At 41.9% G+C, this 22,911-nt stretch overlaps 1 non-coding gene across 1 annotated transcript; it reads left to right on the top strand.

Annotated features, from left to right (window-relative positions):
- The first annotated feature begins 20,960 nt into the window (after positions 1–20,960).
- TRNAG-CCC (transfer RNA glycine (anticodon CCC)) lies at positions 20,961–21,033 on the top strand. Its single transcript has one exon. It is a non-coding gene; the product is annotated as a tRNA-Gly (tRNA).
- The last annotated feature ends 1,878 nt before the right edge of the window (positions 21,034–22,911 follow it).

Genomic DNA, 22,911 nt, shown 5'->3' with positions numbered 1-22,911 from the left:
ATGCTTACTCCTTGGAAGGAAAGTTATGACCAACCTAGATAGCATATTCAAAGCAGAGAAATTACTTTGCCAACAAAGGTCCATCTAGTCAAGGCTAGTAGTCATTTATGGATGTGAGAGTTGGATTGTGAAGAAAGCTGAGCACTGAAGAATTTATGCTTTTGAACTGTGGTGTTGGAGAAGACTCTTGAGAGTCCCTTGGACTGCAAGGAGATCCAACTAGTCCATCCTAACGGAGATCAGCCCTGGGTGTTTTTTGGAAGGAATGATGCTAAAGCTGAAACTCCAGTACTTTGGCTACCCGATGCAAAGAGTTGACTCATTGGAAAACACCCTGATGCTGGGAGGGATTGGGGGCAGTAGGAGAAGGGGATGACAGAGGATGAGATGGCTGGATGGCATCACCGACTCGATGGACGTGAGTCTGAGTGAACTCCAGGAGTTGGTGATGGACAGGGAGGCCTGGCGTGCTGCAATTCATGGGGTCGCAAAGAGTTGGACACGACTGAGCGACTGAACTGAACTGAACTGAAGAAGACATGCCCAGTGCTTTCTGTTTTTATTGTGAGCTGTGTTTTGCTCTGACACTGGTCTCCTTGATACCAGGGTCCTGCATCTCTGAGAGCAGTGACTGAGGAGAGGATGCGATCATGACTGTGCAAAGAGATTTCTCTGGGTGAAATTGGCTCCTGCAGGAATGGGCCTTTGGCTTTATCATCAGCACATTCTAACCAATTAAACACATGACTCAGGTAAGAAGCTGATCATCAGCTGAAGTCACAGCACAGAGTTTGAAAACTTAGTCTCAAGTAGACAGGCTTCCCTGGTGACTCAGATGGTAAAGAATTCTCTTGCAATGTGGGAGACCTGGGTTCGATCCTTGGGTTGGGAAGATCCCCTGGAGGAGGGCATGGCAATCCACCCCAGTAATCTTGTCTGGAGAATCCCATGGACAGAGGAGCCTGGTGGGTTACAGTCCACAGGGTTGCAAAGAGTTGGACACGACTGAGTGACTAAGCCCAGAACAGACAGTACTAGTTTGGTAGGAAAAACCAGGATTTGTAACTATGATTAGGGATTAGGCACAGTTAATGAGTGGAAATTCTTAGGACTTTTGGACATAGCCTTTTGTTTCTCCTTTCCTGATACATTGGTGAAAAATAATCACATGGACAAAAAATAATCACATGGACAAAAGATGATAATTTTATGTGAAAGAGAATTGATGCTCTCTGCTTAGAAGTAGCCCAGAGAGGAGAAAATTGATATCAAAATACTATTATTTAACAATTCATATGAAACAATCATAAAGTAATAAAATTTCCTAGTGAGGATATTGGAAAGAGAATTTATCTGCTTTTTTCTTTTTAATATTCACTTTTATAAAAGTATAATTGACAAATAAAATTGTAATGTGTTTAAACTGTACAGTTGATGATTTGATATATGTATACTTTGTGATAGGATTTACATCATCGAGTTAATTAACACATCCAACACTTCACATATTTACCTGTGAGTGCTTTTGTTTCTCTGTTTTTGGCTAAAACACAAGTTCCACTCTCTCAGCAAATTTAAATTAAAGCTAAGTTTTATGAACTATAGGGGCTTCCCAGGTGGTACAGTGGTGAAGAATCCGCCTGCCAATGCATAAGTCACGAGAGACGTAGTTTCAGTCCCTGGGTTGGGAAGCTCTCCTGGAGAAGGAAATGGCAGCCCACTCCAGTGTTCCTGTCCGGGAAATCCCATGGACAGAGGAGCCTAGCGGGCTACAGTCCACGGGGTCGCAAGGGGTCAGACGTGACTGAGTGGCTGAGCACGATATGATCATGAACTCTAGTCGCCTTGTTATACTTGAGATTCTCAGAACTTGTTCATCTTAGAACTGAAAGCTTGCTTTCTTTTTCCGACCTTTATTCCCCCCACTCCTCAGTCCCTGGCAACCATCATACTAAGCTGTATTACTATGTATTACTAACATATATTACTATGAGTTTGACTTTCTGAAAAATGTATTCCACATGTAAGTGATACTATGTAATACTTATCTTTCCTGTCTAGCTTATTTCCCTTAGCGTAGTGACCTGCAGATTCATGCATTTTATCTCAAGTGGTAGGATTTCCTTTTTTTTTTTAGAGACTAATATTCCACTGTATACCACACAGTCTTCATCCATTCATCCTTTGATGGACACTGATTGTTTCCACATCTTAGCTATTGTGAATAGCAATAATTATTGTTAATAATGGTCACTAATAGCTGTTTGAGATAATGGCTTAGTTGCCTTCAGATGTATTTCTAGAAGTGGGATTGCTGGATCATATTGAGTTCTAACATATGGGTTCTCCTAGAGAATATTCCATGTGTGTTTGAGAAGAATGTGTACTCTGCTGCCGTTGGATGGAATGTTATATATATATATATATGTATGTATGTATATATGTCCACTAGGTCTGTCTGGTTTCAGTCAGTTCAGTCGCTCAGTCGTGTCCGACTCTTTGCGACCCCATGAATCACAGCACGCCGGGCCCCCTGTCCATCACCAACTCCCGGAGTTCACTCAGACTCGTCGTGTCCATCGAGTCGGTGATGCCATCCAGCCATCTCATCCTCTGTTGTCCCCTTCTCCCCCTGCCCCCAATCCCTCCCAGCATCAGAGTCTTTTCCAATGAGTCAACTCTTCGCATGAGGTGGCCAAAGTATTGGAGTTTCAGCTTGAGCATCATTCCTTCCAAAGAAATCCCAGGGCTGATCTCCTTCAGAATGGACTGGTTGGATCTCCTTGCAGTCCAAGGGACCCTCAAGAGTCTTCTCCAACACCACAGTTCAAAAGCATAAATTCTTCAGTGCTCAGCCTTCTTCACAGTCCAACTCTCACATCCATACATGACTACTGGAAAAACCATAGCCTTGACTAGATGGACCTTAGTTGGCAAAGTAATGTCTCTGCTTTTGAATATGCTATGTAGGTTGGTCATAACTTTTCTTCCAAGGAGTAAGCGTCTTTTAATTTCTTGGCTGCAGTCACCATCTGCAGTGATTTTGGAGCCCAAAAAGTAAAGTCTGACACTGTTTCCACTGTTTCCCCATCTATTTCCCATGAAGTGATGGGACCGGATGCCATGATCTTCATTTTCTGAATGTTGAGCTTTAAGCCAACTTTGTCAGTCTCCTCTTTCACTTTCATCAGAGGTTTTTAGCTCCTCTTCCCTTTCTTCCATAAGGGTGGTGTCATTTGCATATCTGAGGTTATTGATATTTCTCTCGGCAATCTTGATTCCAGCTTGTGTTTAAATCCAATGTTTCTTTATTGATTTACTGCCTGAATGATCTATCCATTGTTGAAAGTGTGATACTGAAGTCCCCTACAATTATTCTATTCATGTCTCTTTCTTCCTTCAGATCTGTTAATATTTTCTTTATACAGTACTATGGTGTATGTAGTACCTTTACTAGGTACTATGATGTTGGGTTCATAAATATTTAAATTGTAAAAATCTCTTAAAGTTGTTAATATTTATGATTCTTAAATACTGACAATTACTATAATTGAGCTGACCTCTTTATCATTATATAATGATCTTCTGTGCCTCTTGCTACTGTTTTTGGCTGAGATTCTATTTTGTCTGATATAACTGCCCCTGCTTTCTTTTGATTTTCTTTTGTGAAGAATATCTTTTTCTGTTCTTTCACTTTCAGCCTGTGTGTGCCCTCATTCTGAAGTGAATCTCTTATACATACCATATGGTTGGGTATTCCTTTTTAATCCATCCAGCCATTCTATGTATGAGATTAGAGAAACGAGCCCATTTACATTTAAAGTAATTATTCATAGGTATAAACTTTCTATTGCAAATTTGTTAATTTGTTAATTGGCTGTTTTATAATTCCTTTGTTCCTTTCTTGCCCTCCTCATTTGTCATTTCAGGATTTTCTCTGATGGTATGCTTGATTCTTTCTTTTTATATATCTCCTATACATTTTTGTTTCATAGCTACCACGAGGCTAACATCTTAGAGCTATAACAGCCTATTTTAAGCTGGTAGCAGCTTTATTTTGAACAGTACAAAAACTCTACATTTTACACCCCCATTTTATGTTTTTGATGTCACAATTTACATCTTTTATGTTTTCCCATTCATTGATTATTGTAGTTATAATTATTTTTAATCCTTTATGTTTTAGCCTTTATACTTTAGTTATAAATGATTTACCATCCACCACGATATTGTTGTTGTTTTGTCACTCACACTGTGTCTGACTCTTTCGTGACCCCATGGACTATAGTCCACCAGGCTCTTCTGTTTGATTTCCCAGGCAAGAATACTGGAATGGGCTGCCATTTCCTTTTCCAGGGGATCTTCCCCGCCCAGGGATTGGAGCTGGACCTGCTGCTCTGCATAAAGATTGTTCACCACTGAGTCACTGGGGAAGCCCCATGATATTATTAGAAAACTCTGAATTTAACCATATATGGCCTTTGCCAGGGAGTTTTATTCTTTCATATGTTTTCATGTGACAAATGATTAGCCTTTCATTTCAGCCTGAAGAACTCTTTTCAACATTTCTAGTGCCAAGCTAGTGGTGATGAATCTTTCTACCTTTGTTTACTGGGAAATTCTTTATTTCTCCTTCAATTATGAAAGACAACTTTGCCGGTAGAGTAATTTTGTTTGACAACTTTTTTTTTTTTTTTTCTTTTAGCACCGTGAATACAACATCACACTCACTTCTGGACTGCGGGTGTCTACTGAAAATTCTGCTGCTAGTCTTATGGACATTCCCTCATACTTAACAAGTTATTTTTCTTTCCTTCTTTTTTTTTTTTTTTTTGACCATGCCTCAAGGCATGTGGGATCTGATTTCCCTCGCTAGGGGTCGAACCCTCGCTTCCTGCAGTGCAAGCATGGAGTCCTAACCACTGATCCACCAGGGAAGTCCCAACAAGTTACTTTTCTTTTGCTGCTTTTAATATTCTCTCATTGTCTTTAACTTTTGACTATTTAATGAGACTCAGTGTGAGCCCTTATAGATTCATCTTATATGATCTTCTTTGGGCTCCTGGATCTAGATGTCTGCTTCTTTTTCCAGGTTAGAGACATTTTCTGCCTTTATTTCTGTGATCCTGAGTTTGCATATATTAGTCCTTCTGGGGATGTCCCATAAGTCCCTTAAACTATCTTCCCTTTTTTTCATTCTTTGTCTTTTTTTTCCTCTGATTGGATGAATTCCACTTTTCCATTTTCAAGTTTGCTGATCCTTTCTTCTATTTAATGTAGCTAAGTCTGGAAGCCCTCTATAGAAGTCTTTTTTTTTTTTAGCTCAATTGTTATATTCTTCAACTTTAACCTTTTTGTTGTTGTTGTTGTTTTAATATTTTCTATTTCTTTGTTGAAACTCTCATTTTGTTCATGTCTTGATGCCTGATCTCAGTGAGCATTTTTTTCTGACTGTTTTTTTGAATTCTAGTGAGTAAATCACTTCTCTCCATTTCATTAAGATTGATTTTAGAGATTTATCTTGTTCTGTGATTTGGACCATATTCCCTTCCACATTTGATGAAAGAGTCACCTATCCCAGTACCGAGAGACTAGTCTCACCTGGGAGGTATGCCTACTTAGTCCCATCCAAGCACCTTTGTGACCGTCCAAACTTCTGTCTTTGTCCTTAGTGGCTGCTGGGAGTTAAGGGTGTGCCAACACCCATCAGTGCCCCCAAAGGCCTGCAAAATGCCCAGATGTCTTTTAAGGCTCCTGGAGGAACTAATTGCCTGCACCTTCACCTCCTTGATTGGAGGCCTAGGTTTCAGGCTGCATCTGGGAAAGTCAGAATGTTAGATTTTCAGTCTAGCTCTTATTTGGAAGAAATCAGGAGCTGGTGGGTTTTTATTTTTTTCCTTTGTTACTCTGTGCTGAGCCAGATTGACTAGTCATTGGAAGTGCTTGTGCACCCAGATAGAATTGTTTCTTTGTTTCATGTGGTCCCGGGGGACTCATGATTGCTAAGCTCTGTCAGCTCCCAGAGCTAGGTGACTTGGGAACTTGTCTCTTGGGTGGCAGCAGTAACAGTTAGGGTGGTAGGTGTGTTGACAAGTTCCTTCCAGGGAGAAGCTAGAGGCTTAGTTCTGAGCAGAGACAGCAGGGAGTGTGACTACCAACTTTATCAGGCTCCCAGGAGGATCCTAGTCAACTTCCACATGTAGGCTTATTAGGAGATGAAACCTTAGGCTGCAGCTGGGAAAACATGCCATCACATCCCTTGCAGGAACAAACTGGGAGATGGGGTATTTTTGCTTGCTCTGTGCTGAACCTGGGGAAGACAGCTGCAGGGAGTACTTATACACCTACTGGAAAATTGCTTTTTGTCTGTTTAATATGGACTTGGGGACTCATGAATGCCAAACCCTGTGGGCTATCAATGATGGATGGCTGAGGGGCCCTTACTCAAGTGGCAGCTATATAAGTTGGAGCACCAGCTGTGTGGACAAGCCTCTTCTTGGGTGATGACTCAGCTTGCTCTTGGAGTGAGCTGGGGAAAGAATGTATGAGGGAAGTGCCCACAGTCTCTTTTGGGCTTTAGAGAGGATCACAGTCAGATCCTAGATTAGAGGCTCATCAGAGGCTGAGCCAGTTGGTAGTCCTGAGCTGCTTGTTAAGAGAGAATGCTTGAGCTGATACCTAAGGGTGTGGAGGTGTGTTCAGTCATTCAGTCATGTCCAACTCTTTGCGACCCCCATGGGCTGTACCTGAGGGATGATTTGCAATTACATGATAAGGGAAAATGTAGCAAGAGAACATTTGCTAAGTAAAGGGAACAGTTGTCATTAACCGCAAGGAAAGAGAAAGCATGAAGGTGGTATAATCTGCTTAGGGCACAGAGTTAAGTGTGAATAGTGGTGGTGCTTGGGGCAGGGAGGGAGAGCAGAGTCTGAACTGTTAAGGGACGTTATCCAGAGAGCAAGAGAAGGAATAGATGAGTTTGAAGCCTACAGGACAGATTAGGCTTGTTCTTTAGGGAGGTTGCCCTGGTGATGGGCTTCCCTGGTATCTCGGTGGTAAAGAATCCACCTGCAACATAACAGCTGCAAGAGACACAGGTTCAATCCCTGGGTCAGAAAGATCCCCTGGAGAAGGGAATGGCAACCCACTCCAGCATTCTTGCCTGGAGAATCCCACGGACAGAGGAGCCTGGCAGGCTACAGTCCACGGGGTCGCAAAGAGTTGGACACGACTGAAGCGACTTAGCATGCACGCATGCTATACTGGGAAGGCTGAATTAGAGTGAAGAAAGGGAAACCAGTTAGCAGACAGTGCAAGAAATGATGATGGTTTGAACTTAATGACAATAGAAATAGGATAAACTTGAGAAATAGCAGAGAGAGAATTGACAAGACCAGTGATTACTGGTGTGTTCAGTTCAGTTCAGTTCAGTTGCTAGGTCATGTCTAACTCTTTGCGACCCCATGAATCGCAGCATGCCAGGCCTCCCTGTCCATCACCGACTCCTAGAGTTCACTAAACTCATGTCCATCGAGTCAGTGATGCCATCCAGCCATCTCATCCTCTGTCATCCCCTTCTCCTCCTGCCCCCAGTCCCTCCCACCATCAGGGTGTTTTCCAATGAGTCAGCTCTTCACATGAGGTGGCCAAAGTATTGGAGTTTCAGCTTTAGCATCAGTCCTTCCAATGAACACCCAGGACTGATCTCCTTCAGAATGGACAGGTTGGATCTCCTTGCAGTTGAAGGGACTCTCAAGAGTCTTCTCCAACACCACAGTTCAAAAGCATCAATTCTTCAGCACTCAGCTTTCTTCACAGTCCAACTCTCACATCCATACGTGACTACTGGAAAAACCATAGCCTTGACTACACAGACCTTTGTTGGCAAGGTAATATCTCTGCTTTTGAATATGCTATCTAGGTTGATCATAACTTCCCTTCCAAGAAGCAAGCATCTTTTAATTTCATGGCTGCAATCACCATCTGCAGTGATTTTGGACCCCCCAGAAATAAAGTCTGACACTGTTTCCACTGTTTCCCCATCTATTTGCCATGAAGTGATGGGACCAGATGCCATGATCTTCGTTTTCTGAATGTTGAGCTTTAAGCCAACTTTGTCACTCTCTTCTTTCGCTTTCATCAAGAGGCTTTTTAGTTCCTCTTCACTTTCTGCCATAAGGGTGGTGTCATCTGCATATCCAAGGTTATTGATATTTCTCCCAGCAATCTTGATTCCAGCTTGTGCTTCTTCCAGCCCAGCATTTCTCATGATGTACTCTGCATAGAAGTTAAATAAGCAGGGTGACAATATACAGCCTTGACGTACTCCTTTTCCTATTTGGAACCAATCTGTTGTTCCATGTCCAGTTCTAACTGTTGCTTCCTGACCTGCATATAGGTTTCTCAAGAGGCAGGTCAGGTGGTCTGGTATTCCCGTCTCTCTCAGAATCTTCCACAGTTTATTGTGATCCACACAGTCAAAGGCTTTGGCATAGTCAATAAAGCAGAAATAGATGTTTTTCTGGGACTCTCTTGCTTTTTCGATGATCCAGCAGATGTTGGCAATTTGATCTCTGGTTCCTCTGCCTTTTCTAAAACCTTTTCTAAAATCTGAAAGTTCACGGTTCACGTATTGCTGAAGCCTGGCTTGGAGAATTTTGAGCATTACTTTGCTAGCATGTGAGATGAGACTCTTGAGAGTCCCTTGGACTGCAAGGAGATCCAACCAGTCCATTCTAAAGAAGATCAGTCCTGGGTGTTCTTTGGAAGGAATGATGCTAAAGCTGAAACTCCAGTACTTTGGCCACTCTCCAATGAGAGTTGACTCATTGGAAAAGACTGTGATGCTGGGAGGGATTAGGGGCAGGAGGAAAAGTGGACAACAGAGAATGAGATGGCTGGATGGCATCACTGAGTCAATGGACCCGAGTTTGAGTGAACTCTGGGAGATGGTGATGGACAGGGAGGCCTGGAGTGCTGCAATTCATGGGGTTGCAAAGAGTTGGACATGACTGAGCGACTGAACTGAACTGAACTGAGATGAGTGCAATTGTGCAGTAGTTTGAGCATTCTTCGGCATTGCCTTTCTTTGGGATTGGAATGAAAACTGACCTTTTCCAGTCCTGTGGTGTAGGGTAAGGAAAAGCTGACTCAAAGCTGACTCATAGTTTTCTTCATTGGATAACTGAGTGGATTAATATGAAATTCACTGAGTTACAGAGAGCAGCCAGTTTCAAAGCCAAAGGGGAGATGAATTTAGCTTTTCATATGTTGACTCTGAAGAGCCTGTTAGTTATCCAGGTGATGGAGAAGGGTGTACATTAAAAACAAGAGATCTGAACTTGAATATACATTTGGCATTTATCAATATACAGATAATACTTGAGGTCTTGGAGAATATATGGGTTGAAAGAGAAGAGGGCTGAATAAGAGAGCAAGATTAGATGACTTCCCTGGTGGTTCAGGGTTAAGAATCCCCTGCCAATGCAAGGGACACAGGTTCGATCCCTAGTCCAGGAAGATCCCATGAGCTGAGAGGCTACTGAGCCCACACATCACCAGTACAGAGCCTGTGCTCTAGAGCCCAGGAGCTGCAACTACTGAAGCTTGTACTGTGGAGCCTGTGCTCCACAAAAGAAATAGCCAGCACAGTGAGAAGCCCGCACCCCACCACTAGAGGGTAGCCCCTGCTTGCCACAACTAGAGAAAGTCGGTGCACAGCAACAAAGATCTACCATAGCTGAAAATAAATGAATAAAATCATTAAAAAAAAAAGAAAAGCAAGAGAAAGAGGCCTTAATATGTTACACTGAGCTCTGGATCTTACCCTTCTGCCTACATCCATCACTAAGATTTAAAATTCTATATTAAAGCAAAGATAGCCATGTCCTGAAATAGAGATTTCTGAAGAATGAAGAGTTCATTACCTCGGATACAATTAAATTGTTCAGGTGTTGAGTATCCATGAAAAGATAATATCATAAATATCCTTTAGGGATGTTGATCATATGAACTCCAATCTACTGAAATAATGCTTAGGATCACACTGAAAAAAATGAAATAACCTTGCTGAAGCTAACAAGAAAATTGTAATTGCAACTATATATATAATATGAAGACATAAATAATAATAAAAACATGCAAATAAATAGCCACTACTCTTCAGATCTCAAACCTTACAACTAGGTTAGTAACTCCTTTCTCCCAGGTATTATAAAATGTAATTACTTGAGCTTTGTAATTACCCAAAGTCTGAGCTTAAATCAGCCATGCTACCAAAGGCTCTTTTATAATCTATCACACACCAAGCACACATCTCAATTTATTTGTCTTCATTTGAGGAAGAATAACTGAGCATCAGGGAAAGTCAATCAAGAAACCAGAAAAAGCGCTGAAGATATAATGTACATGCATGATGAATCCAAGCAAGGGGAACTAACTTCCAACAGAGCTCTTCATCCTGCAGATAGACGGGCATGTTTCACTTTATATTTTGTGAAGGTGTTAATTCAGGTGTTAATTTCCTGCCTCAGTAAGATTGGCTCTAATGCTAGGTGGTTCCAAGGATTTTCAAATTCAAGAATACAGGAAGGCATCCTGTACTAAATCTTAGTAGGTAGGGCTCTCCTTTCCATTAGAGCAGGGGTTCCCAACCTCCAGGATCTAATGCCTTATGATCTGAATCCAAGCTGATGTAATATTGATAGAAATAAAGTGCACAGTAAATGTAATGCTCTTGAATCACCCCAAAACCATCGCTCCCCTCCCACCTTGTCCATGGAAAACCTGTCTTCCACGAAACCAGTCTCTGGTGCCAAAAGGTTTGGGGGGTCACTACACTAGAGACAGATTTAAAACCACATGGATTAATGTTAGAAGGATAGCAAAGGTTTGCATAAGGAGTTTCAGGAATACTGATACCATGGACATTTTCGAGATTGATTTTACTCTTTATTAGTAATTGCAATGGCAATTAGTGAATTCTTCTCAGATATTTTCTAGAGTGCTGACATACATGGCTTTGCCTCGGCTGGACCATAAAGCTCATTTCAGGACTTGGACAAAATCCAAGCGATTGGAAGTATTGTGCATCCTGCCTTCACATTGATCATCATGAAACCATACAGAGAAGTCTCCTTTAGTTCCATATTTCTTGATGTTATCTTCTTCCAGAAAGCGCTTGGATTTTTTTTTTTAATGTTTATGATGTTAATCATAGCAGCAACAATAATAGTAACAATAACAAACATTATTAGAATGAGTGACTTTAGTGAAGTTGCAGTGTCTGTATATAAAATCGATTATAATTTCTATATTATTGGGGCTTCCCTGGTAGCTCAGAGGGTAAAGAATCCACCTGCAATACAGATGTGAGATGCGGGTTTGATTCCTGGGTCAGGAAGATCCCCTGGGGGAGGAAATGGCAAACCATGCCAGTATTCTTGCCTGAAAAATCCCAGGGACAGAGAATCCTGGTGGGCTAGAGTCCATGGGGTCACAAAGAGTCAGAAACGATTGAGCGACTAAGCACAGCACAGCATATACTAACCACAAACAATTAGAGTATTTAAACAGCTTTGTTGGGGTACAGTTGACATATAATAAACTGCACATATTTAAAGTATATAACTGGATAAGTTTTCATATACATACAGTCATAAAACCATAACCACAATCAAGAAAACAAACTTATCCATCAATCTCAAAAGTTTCCTTTGACCATTTGTAATCCCCCCTCTCACCCCTCCATGCCCTGTCTCTACTCTCATCTGTTTTCTGTCACTATAAATTGGCTTGCATTTTCTAGATTTTCATATATACGAAATCATAGTCTATGCGCTCTTTGGCTTCTTTCACTCAGCTTTATTTTGAGGTTCATTCACGTTGCTTGGGATACTTCAGCACTTGGGTTTCTATAGCCATCACTGTCTACCTTTTTTTTTTTTTCCTCTTTCTCCCACAAAAGAAGAAGAGGAAATATATTATCATGTCTCACTCAAGCCCTCTAGGTAACAAAAACCCTCTTCTCCCATTTCAAGGAGCTTGTGCAAGCAAAAACGAAAGACAATTTCTGTCTTTTTCTTGGTAGCACATAGGAGAGGAAGCTTTTTATACGAGAAGAGATGAATAAAAGAGGTCACTGTTCGTGGACCCATCTCTGGGTTAGGCAGTTCTGTTCTCAGCACTTTGTGAATGCTAAGGTTACCGCATCCCTATGGCTTCCAGAATATGAATTGTATGGCCTTGAAAATGCCTAACGGTGCTACCTGTCCATTTTAAGTTTAAAAGTATATCACTCGTACAGTTGGCTTTAGTACTGGAAGGGCAGAAACTGAGCTTTCTCACAGCTTGTGGTGATAAGTGAACTGCTCCAGGCAGACTATCATTACCATGGGTGTGCAGTCTAATCTCCAATCGAATGGGCATTTTACAGGTTTGTTTAGCTTGGTTTATTTTCTTATCCCTGAGCACTAGTGCCTGGAGAGGTGTCATATTCAATGCTTGCCTCTCATCTTCAATATCCTGGAGTATCATGTTTAAACTATGATGAGCAATTGGGACACACCTTTCAAGCAAGAAGGTTTGAAATGGGAATACCAAAGTTCAGAGGGTTACCGGTCCAAAGCGAATCAGCCCCAGTGCAGCTCAAGTTTTACCCAAGGTTCCAAATATATCTCAGAATTATTGCAGAAAGAAATCTTAGCTACCCTATTAGGATGGATTCAAAGAGAGCTGCTGAAGGATTGTATACATTGGTAAGATGAAATTTGTATGGCAAGTTATCCTGTCTGTATGAACAGAGAAGCAAAAAGCTTTACCAAGGTCAGTGGGAGACTCAAGATGAGCTTGGGTTGCATATATTCTCTGTGGCAGACATAGAACCTCTTTATCTGTCTGTACCTCTGTTTTCTCAAATCAAGGAAGTTGGTGAAGTCGTTAAATGACCCCTAAAATCTGTTCTCATTCTGTCTATGTGTCTAAGAGCTCAGAATTTTCAATTTCAGAACTGCTTTCTTGGCACATGACTGCATGGTTTCTATCTTGGAATTTCTTGGAAGTTCTCTCTTTCTGAGAACAGAGAGAAGTACATCTAACGATTGTTTAACATTTGCTTATTAATTTATTTTCATTCATTGCACCTAATTAGATATTCAAGCACTAGGATGGACACTATCAAGGCACAGGGGTTATACTTGACACGGAAAAGATATGTATATGTACGCACGTGTGCGATCTTGTCTGACTCTTTACGACCCTTTGGACTGTAGTCTGCCAGGCTCCTCTGTCCATGGGATTCTCCAGGCAAGAATACTAGAGTGGGTTGCCATTTCCTTCTCCAGGGGATCTTCCTGACCCTGGGATTGAACCTGCATTTTCTGTGTCTCCAGTTTCTGGCAAATAAAGAGTTTTTCAGTGGGAAGAATGGCCAAATAAGCTTCAAGTCCTACCAAGCCGAGAAATGAGGTCTATATGATACTATAACTGTGGTTCTCAGTGGAAATGATTTTGCTCCCGTGGGATATTTGGCAATGTCTAGAGACACTTTTGGTTGTTACATCTTGGGGAGAGGGTGTGGTACCCAGTGGGCGGAGGCGAGGGATGCTGCTGAACATTCTACCACATTCTGGATGCCTCCACAGCAAAGACCTATTCGGCCCCAAATGTCAATACTGCTGAGGTTGAGGAACAGCTAAAACATGAAGTCAGTCTAATTAAAACCACAGGCCCCTGGAGGCTTATCTGGCTTTCAAATGAATTCTACAGGTGTGTCTCGGAAAAGGGGCGAGAGACTTGGGGATGATTTGAAGTTTCGGTTCAGTCATGAAGCATGAGTAGATGTGAACCAGCTGAACTAATGAAGAACAGGAGAGAAGAAGAGCTTTCCAGGGAGAAGACCCAGGCAGAATTGGAGGGTGAGGGATCCTGGGACTGTGACTGAGCGGCAGGTCTTTCTACACAGTGCAGAGCCCCTGTGGGCTCCATGTGGGCAGAGGTGGCACAGTGAGAGGTCCTGGCTAAATTGCTAAAAATCTTGTGTTTTTTCTTGAAAGTGATGCTGAGATGCAGTGAATGATTTTAAGTAAGACAGTAACTTGGTCAAATCTCTGTGCTTTTTTTTTTGCCCTACCCGGTGGCATGTGGGATCTTAGTTCTCTGGCCAGGGATCGATCCTGCAGTGCCTGCATTGGAAGTGCTGAGTCTTAACCACAGGACCACTAGGGAAGTCCCAAATCACTGTTTTCTAATAATCAGTCTTTGGGGAAAGGTGGTTCTAAAGGAGTGAGAGAGGGAGGCAGTGATGAGTTGTTTGTATTTAGCCCAGGCGTGATGTGCTGAAGACCTGTTTGGGTCTTGCAGTGACCATGCAAATGAAGATATAATCACAGGTTCAAAACCTTGAGACTATGGTGTTGTCACAAGAGGTTGCCAGTCAGAACAGAGAATACTAGAGGATGACTCTCAGGTTCCATCTCTACTAAATAAACAGTGATGGCTTTTCACCAAGACAGAAAACATGAAAGGAGGGATGGATGTGGATGAGAGAGAGCAGTGGAGGACATGGAATTCCTACCTTGTTGGCAGCAAACGTGAAGCCAGCTTCATTAAAACCATTGGTCCTTGGGGCCTCATTGAGCTTTCAAACTTGCCTTTGCAAGGAACACATGGAATGATTTCCTGAAACATAACCTGATGTGTTAGCTTGGCTTAAAGATGGAAATACAAGAAGGCATCTATTCTGACAGGTTTACAAGCAGCACAAACTCATAAGGACGTTCTTGTCAGAATTGTCTGCTTGGCCTTTATTGGAAGCAATTATTCCAGACAACTGAAGCATATTTATAAGGGCACCAACTAGACATAACTCAGGCTGTGTTATCTTGATGGCTGCTGACTCTTCGCCTGCAGACCATGATGGTGGTCACAGGTGGAGGAAGCCCAGCAATCACCTGGTTCTGCCCTCCTTTGATTGGTTACTAGGGTTGGAATGAAGGCAACAGAAGCCTCTGGGCTGATCAGTTTGTATTACCCTTCTCGAGGTGCTCTGGAAGTTTCCTGGCCACTTAGATTTACAAGAGACTTTGGTCTTCATGAAATTGCTTCTGATTTGTCTTACCAGAAGCATTTCCGTTGGGTAGAAATCTAGCCAGCAGGACATTGATTTGTTCATAGTTTCTGACATTTGAATGTGTGTTCTTTGGTGTTTTCTGCATAATTTGGTTGCCATCTTGACTTTGTCCTTTTCTTGGGTTCCAGGAATGGGGTAAGATTTTATAGTTGGTGTGAGAAGATCTATTTCACCCCACTTCTAAGAATAGCATCCTACGTAACTAAGCACTAAGATAAGTGCCTTTACTCTCTCTCTCTCTCTTTTTTTTTTTTTTTAACAATTTTTAACTACTTTATAAAATTTTTTTAAAATTTGTTTTTAATGGGAGGATAATTGCTTTACAATGTTGTATTGCTTTCTGCCATACAACAACATGAATCAGCCATAAGTATCCAAATGTCCCTTCCCTCTTAGAGCATCTCCCCAGAGCTGCACTGGGCTCTGCATCTTTAGCCTCCCATTACCAACATTACCCACTTAAGCACAAAGTTTGTGGCATTAGTAACTTCCCTCTGAGCAAAGGAAGTCCTGGCATCCTGGTTGTTTATCTTATCTCTCTGCTTATCCTCTCTCTTCCAAAAACTGTTTTTCAGATCTTTGGTGTTTTTTTGTGCATTTATTTATTGGAATAGTGTTTATTCAGCACTTTATCTTGGGTATCTGAAAATAAGTTAGAGAAATTGGAGTATTATTGACAGTGATAAGAATTATGTTGATAAAGCCAGAATCAAGAAAAGGAGAGCCTTGCATTTTAAATTATACTAGGAGCTTATAAGGAAAGAACTAGAGTATATTGGAGGTCACTGGAAGGAAGAGCAAGTGGCTTGAGTTATTGGAAATCAACTGAGTCCAGAGGTTGGTCCACATCCTGGGAGGTCAGCAAGTGAACCAACTCAATAGGACCCATCAAAAGCTGTGTTAATAAAGTAAAGGGGTTAAGGCTTGGACAGAAAGCCTAAGAGATAAGTCTTCTTGGGGAGCGCTAAAGGCAAGGAAAAGAATCTGAGCAACCCTATGTCTACAGTAATAATAAAACTTTTATTTGCATTATATTGTGCCATTTGCAAAGTACTTTCAAATACTCTCCTCTTTGTTTCATTTAATCTTAACCACAGCCTTATGAAGAAAGTTATTACTATCAACATCGTACACCTGCACATAGTAAGTGGTAGAGCTTTGAGAAGAGAGCCCTGGTCTTTTGGCAGGAGGTTCAATATCCTCCCCACTACATCCATATTCCTTCCGTTCCCTGGAGGGAAGTGATTTCTTGCATTCTAAACTGTCGGTTCAATGTGATGTTATTGATGAGCTCATATCGCAGAAGGGGCATAGAATACAATTAAGAGCAAGAATTCTGCTGTTTGGGGATAGTTGTCACAGTAACTCAAGGGATTCTTATAGGTTATAAGACTTCAACAGGAAAGTTTATCCTGAAGCACAATTCTGATTTCATAGTTTCTCTGCTTTAAAACTTGGAATACCAATCTGTGGCTGAGGCTTTCCTCTCTCTGGCTGATACTTGCCACTCCAGCCTCTTTATTTCTCATCGTATACGTGGGTCACAAAACTGCACCAGATGACCAGGCAGGCTTAGTTAGCCCTTTCTTATTTCCATCATGTTGCAATGCTCTTTTCTTTTGTTTCCACCTATACGATTCTACCTGTCAGTCAATATCTGACTCATACGTAGTCTTTTCGAATACGGCCTCCATTTCCTCCTGCCCTGTCTATACTGTGTATTCCCATTGCATTTTGTTTGCATCTTTTTTTTTTTTAATTGTTTTTATTGATTCATGTACTTGGCTGCTCTGGGTCTTAGTTGCGGCATGTGGGATCTAGTTAACCGACCAGGGATCAAATCTGGGCCTTCAGCACTGGGAGCTCCAGAGAAGCCCCTTGTTTGCATTTTTATAGCACGGGTTGCAAACTTAAATATGTGCATGAACCAGCCAGATGAACAGAGGAGGTTATTAAGTGTAAAATAAATGAACAATGATGACTGTGGCAAGACCCTGAGCTCTTCACCTAATAGGAAGCCACTGCTCAGTTCTGGGCATAAAATGAGCCCAGTCGTGTGTGTGTGTGTGTGTGTGTGTGTGTGTGTATGAAATTCCTTGGTTTTAAAAATATTGGCAAATGGGAGGGGGGTTCAGGATGGAGGGGAAATATGTATACCTATGGTCAGTTCATGTTGATGTATGGCAAATACCATCACAATATTGTAAAAGTAGTGAAAGTCACTCAGTCATGTCCAACTCTTTGCAACCCCATGGACTATATAGTCCATGGAATTCTCCAGGCCAGAATACTGGAGTGGGTAGCCTTTCTTTTCTCCAGGGGATCTTCCCAACCCAGGGGTTGAACCGAGGTCTCCTGCATGGCAGGCAGATTCATTGCAGCTGAGCCACAAGGGTATCCTCACATTAAAATAAATACATTTTTTAAAAGAAAAACATATTGGAAAATAAATAATTCAAATATTTTTGAAAATCTCAGTTGGTTAAATAAAAATCTGTCTGAAGGCTATGTTTGGCTGATGATCCTGCTTTCTGACCTTACCCTGTAGAGTTTGGGGATGAATAAATGGTACAGATCAGAATATACTGTCTCAATTATTAATTATAAATACACTGAGAGTGAGAACAACATGAGATTATCTTTTTAACCATAGAGTGCCTTTTCTAGAATAGGTGCTTAGTAAGTTTCTGTTGAATTGCAGGCAGCTTTCAGAGGGTAAGGATTGGAGAAAATGAGCTGGCTGGATGGAGTGTGCTATTTTAGGTTAGACAGGTTGAGACCACGCTTTTTGTAAAGTGTATCATTTGGGTGTTTTATTAATCACTGCTGCCAGTGCCTTTAAATATTTTAATAATTGGTATATTTTACTCTTAGCATGCCCTGGGGCTTTTTTTTTTAAGAAATGGCAGTTTTAAAAAATGAAAATAGAATTCCTGCTCAATCAGCATTCAAACTGCCAGGTGACACTTGGGTGCTTCCTCCGCTCCAAATCTGGGTCAGCATGGCATTTGGGGACTGGGACGCCTGCCCTGCCTTCCCTAGCAAATTTGACTGGCTGAAATTGGGCTCCTTAGGTAAAATTATCTTTCAGGTTAGAACCCTGAAAATTATCCCCTGAAACAATTCTCTCTTTGGAATGTGAATCTCCATACTTCTAGCAAAGCTTGGAAGAAGGGGAAAAAAGAAAACACTTCGCCACCACACCTCAATGTTGCCTTTGCAACTATTAAAATATCTTTTCTAAGTTACAGATTAGCCATCTTTGGGGGAGCCTAAAGGCAGTGGGACCCCACTCCAGTACTCTTGCCTGGAAAATCCTGTGGATGGAGGAGCCTGGTAGGCTACAGTCCATGGGATCGCAAAGAGTCAGACACGACTGAGTGACTTCACTTTCACTTTTCACTTTCATGCATTGGAGAAGGAAATGGCAACCCACTCCAGTGTTCTTGCCTGGAGAATCCCAGGGACGGGGGAGCCTGGTCAGCTGCTGTCTATGGGGTCGCACAGAGTCGGACACGACTGAAGCGATTTAGCAGGCGGGCACAGGCAGGTCTCCTTTCATGGCACTTTGCTGCTACTGCCTTGTTTACTGTGTGAAGGTGTGCGATAATCCTGTTTACAGCAAGTCTATCAGTGCCATTTTCAACAGCATTTGCTTACTTTGTGTCTCGGCGTCATGTTCTGGTCATTCTTGCAATATTTTAAACCCTCCACCAGCAATAAGATTATGAATTCCTAAAGGCTCAGGTGATGCTTAGCATTTTTTAACAATAAAATATTTAAAAATTAAGGTAATTTTTTTATATGTAACACTATTGTACACTGAATGTATAATACAATGAAAACACAACTTTCACATGCACTGGCAGACCAAAACATTCAGGTGTCTCACTTTATTGCAACATTTGCTTTTCTGTGGAAGGAAACCCACAATACCTCTGAGGTCTGACTGTTTAGAACTCCTTAAGGTTATTCAGCACTTATTAAAACAGAGGTTGGGCAAAGTGAGTTTATTTACCAAATCTGAGAAGAAGGTAGCAGTGAAAGGATAGACATGTTGGGGGTTTGGTTTCAGTTTTATTTTTAGTGACAAGCGTCCTCCTTCTGTGCCAGGATGCCAACGTAGTCACTCTTGGAAAGAGATTGTTTTCTTGCTCTGTTGCTTCTCTTTTCTGCCCTAAAGCATCACTGACTCATGGAACTGTGGGCCCCATCTTTCTTTGCTTTCACGCCAGGATTTTCTCGCGGTTGGCTCCTGCCAGGGAAGGTTCCAACTTGACCTTTCTCTGTTCCCTTTCCTCCTGCAGTTCATCCAGTGACCACACTTGCGGAGTCATGATCTGTAACGGTCCTGCGACCCCCTTCACCTGCTCATCACTTCCCACCACGACTGCAGTCTTGCCTTTTTCGGTGCCAGGGTTTGCAAATTTCTCACTGTCCGCGTTGCTATCTAATTCTGTAAATCAACAATAGGCAGGGTGTGAAGCCCGAGTCACGTCACAGAACTGTGATTTTTTTTCTTTCCCTCCCACTCAGCCATTCTGAATTGTCACTTTTCCGCCGATTCTTAGACATGGAGTTGAAAAAATACATAAACAGCTTTGTGACTCACCTGAGGGAGTCTTTGACCTTTCCTTTCCATTGTTTGCACTTTTTCCCTCCCTCACTGAGGAATCAACAGTCTGCATTTTGAAACAAAACTCCTCGCTCTCCTCTAATAAAGGTGAAACAAGGTAAGGGAGGATTTTAAAAGACTCCACCGGGAAGAGTTTGGGAGGGATTATGAATAAGGAGAAAAAAAAGAAATGTAGACCTGAATATTTTAAAGACTATAAAGATATTTCCTTGCAAGCAGATTCTCTGTTTTTACCTTTAGCCCCTTGACCACACAGAACCCTTGACACAGAAACACACATCCACGTTATTCGGTCTTCATAAACACAATTCTCTGAATTCTGACTTTAAGGAGGATATGCCACGGAGCTAATAAAGCTAAAGCCCTGAGTGAGGTCCCAGCAATATGTTCACATGGTTATATGCTCTGTAAAACTTGCCAAAGTAAGATATTTTAAACCACAATTGGCTTTTTTTCCATTCCAACTGTCCCAATGACCTACTGTCTCCAATGACCTTGGGATGTTTTAAGGATCTCCCTAAGGGAATTCTGCTGCTAAGTCCCGTCAGTCGTGTCCGACTCTGTGCGACCCCATAGACGGCAGCCCACCAGGCTCCCCTGTCCCTGGGATTCTCCAGGCAAGAATACTGGAGTGGGTTGCCATTTCCATCTCCAATGCATGAAAGTGAAGTTGCTCAGTCGTATCCGACTCTTTGTGACCCCATGGACTGTAGCCTACCAGGGGCCTCCATCCATGGGATTTTCCAGGCAAGAGTACTGGAGTGGGGTGCCATCGCTAGTTGAGGACATATTTCAGTTCAGTCACTCAGTCGTGTCCGACTCTTTGCGACCCCATGAATCGCAGCACACCAGGTTTAATGAGCTACATTTATGTGTCTATCTCTCCCTTCCACACAGAGTTAAGTTATTGCCAGCCTGGTTTTCAGGAACACTCCCACCTACTGAGCTGTCTTCAGGGCAAACTGGTTAATTAGAAAGTTGTCACTTAACAGGGAATCTAAGTTAGCTGCTACACAAGAAAATTTTAAATGTCCCCAAATTTTGCAAATTCAGTATGAAAGAAGCTCTAAAGAGTTTTCCCTACACTTAGCAATCTTACTAATCAGTATGACATCACTAATGTTAAGTTATGAGGCTGAAATCTTTCCAAACGATTGATACAGGGAATTTTGATCTACCATAGCTAAATTAGGGGCTTCCCTGGTGGTCTAATGGTGAAGACTCTGTACTCCCACTGAAGAGGGCCCAGGTTCGATTTCTGGCTGGGGAGACAAGGTCCAACATGCTGCAACTAAAGATACTGCATGATGGGATAAAAACTTTGGGGCTTCCAGGTGGCATTAGTGGTAAAGAACCCACCTGCCAATGCAGGAGATGCAAGAGACAAGAGTTCGGTCCCTGGGTCAGGAAGATCCTCTGGAGGAGGAAATGGAAACCCACTCTAGTATTCTTGCCTAGAGAATCCTATGAACAGAGGAGCCTGGTGGGTTGCAGTCCGTAGGGTCACAGAGAGTCAGACTGTTACTGAAGCAACAACTTAGCACAGGTAGCTAAATTAAAGATTCAATTATTTGTTTTATTCTCTTGGTAGAAAATTATTTTTTATCACATTAGTATTATATGAATAGGTAATCAAATAGAAGTCAAAACTGTGGCAAAATATTATAGATGTGTGTCACAAGGTTAATTAATAAAAATATTATATTATTTTCTGGATTTTTGTGATGCTTGTGGCATTTCCCAACTTTTAAAAATTTGTGATCTGTTATGATTTCTCCTCCCATATATTTGTGTACCTTAATTTTTTTGTTCCTTTTCTTAAAAGGAGACTTCAAAGTTGTAAAAGCTTCAGGCCCCACAAAACCAGGATCCATACTTGATTTGAAACAAAAATTGAGCTGAGAAACATTATGTGATTTGTCTCAATTATGTAGTTAGTACTTGGTACAAGACAACTCGAAGATAATAAATCTGTGTCCAGAGCTTACCTATTTATCTATGAGGTCATATTGTCTTTTATTTTTATAAATTAAAAAATTATTTATTTGCTGTTCAGTTCAGTTCAGTTCAGTCGCTCAGTTGTGTCCGATTCTTTGCGACCCCATGAATCGCAGCACGCCAGGCCTCCCTGTCCATCACCATCTCCCGGAGTTCAATCAGACTCACGTCCATCAAGTCAGTGATGCCATCCAGCCATCTCATCCTCTGTCGTCCCCTTCTTCTCCTGCCCCCAATCCCTCCCAGCATCAAAGCCTTTTCCAGTGAGTCAACTCTTCGCATGAGGTGGCCAAAGTATTGGAGTTTCAGCTTGAGCATCATTCCTTCCAAAGAAATCCCAGGGCTGATCTCCTTCAGAATGGACTGGTTGGATCTCCTTGCAGTCCAAGGGACTCTCAAGAGTCTTCTCCAACACCACAGTTCAAAAGCATCAATTCTTTGGTGCTCAGCCTTCTTCACAGTCCAACTCTCACATCCATACATGACTACTGGAAAAACCATAGCCTTGACTAGATGGACCTTAGTGTACCAGGTATTAATTGCAACATGTGAATTCTTAGTTGAGGTATCTGGGGTCTAGTTTCCCAACTAGGGATCAAACCCGGGTCCCCTGCATTGGGAGCCCAGAGTCTTAGCCACTGGATCACCAGGGAAGTCCCCATACTGTCTTTTAATGGGGGATATTTGGTTGGAGAGGTTCAGAGGGAAGCAAGACTCTCTGCAGATGTTCTGCTTTAGTGAAAATGGTAGGGGAGGTTGGAAGTGTTAGAGAGTTATGGGGAGATTGTACCCAAAGAACTTAGGTCTTTTCTTCCTCTCTCTGTTCTCATATCTGAAAACAGAAATCATAAGATCTCTCTCTTTTTTCTTTTTCTGACTATAGGCTTGGGGGTTTGGGACGTTTGTTTGGCTTTCTACTTATTAGGAACAGCACCGGGGATCAGGTGCTACCTGCTATGGATTGAATTTTTTTCCCCATCAAATTCACATATTCAAGTTGCAAGTCCCAACATGACTATATTTGGACACAAAGCCCATGAGTGCTAAGTTGCTTCAGTTGTGTCTGACTCTTTGAGACCTTGTGGACTGTAGCCTACCTGGCTACTCTGTCCATGGGATTCGTCAGGCAAGAATACTGGAGTGGATTGAA

Source organism: Capricornis sumatraensis, chromosome 4 (assembly GCF_032405125.1).
Source record: "Capricornis sumatraensis isolate serow.1 chromosome 4, serow.2, whole genome shotgun sequence".
In the NCBI taxonomy this organism is placed as follows: domain Eukaryota; kingdom Metazoa; phylum Chordata; class Mammalia; order Artiodactyla; family Bovidae; genus Capricornis; species Capricornis sumatraensis.
The sequence above is the reverse complement of the archived record's forward strand: the minus strand, read 5'-3'. Positions and strand labels throughout refer to the sequence as shown.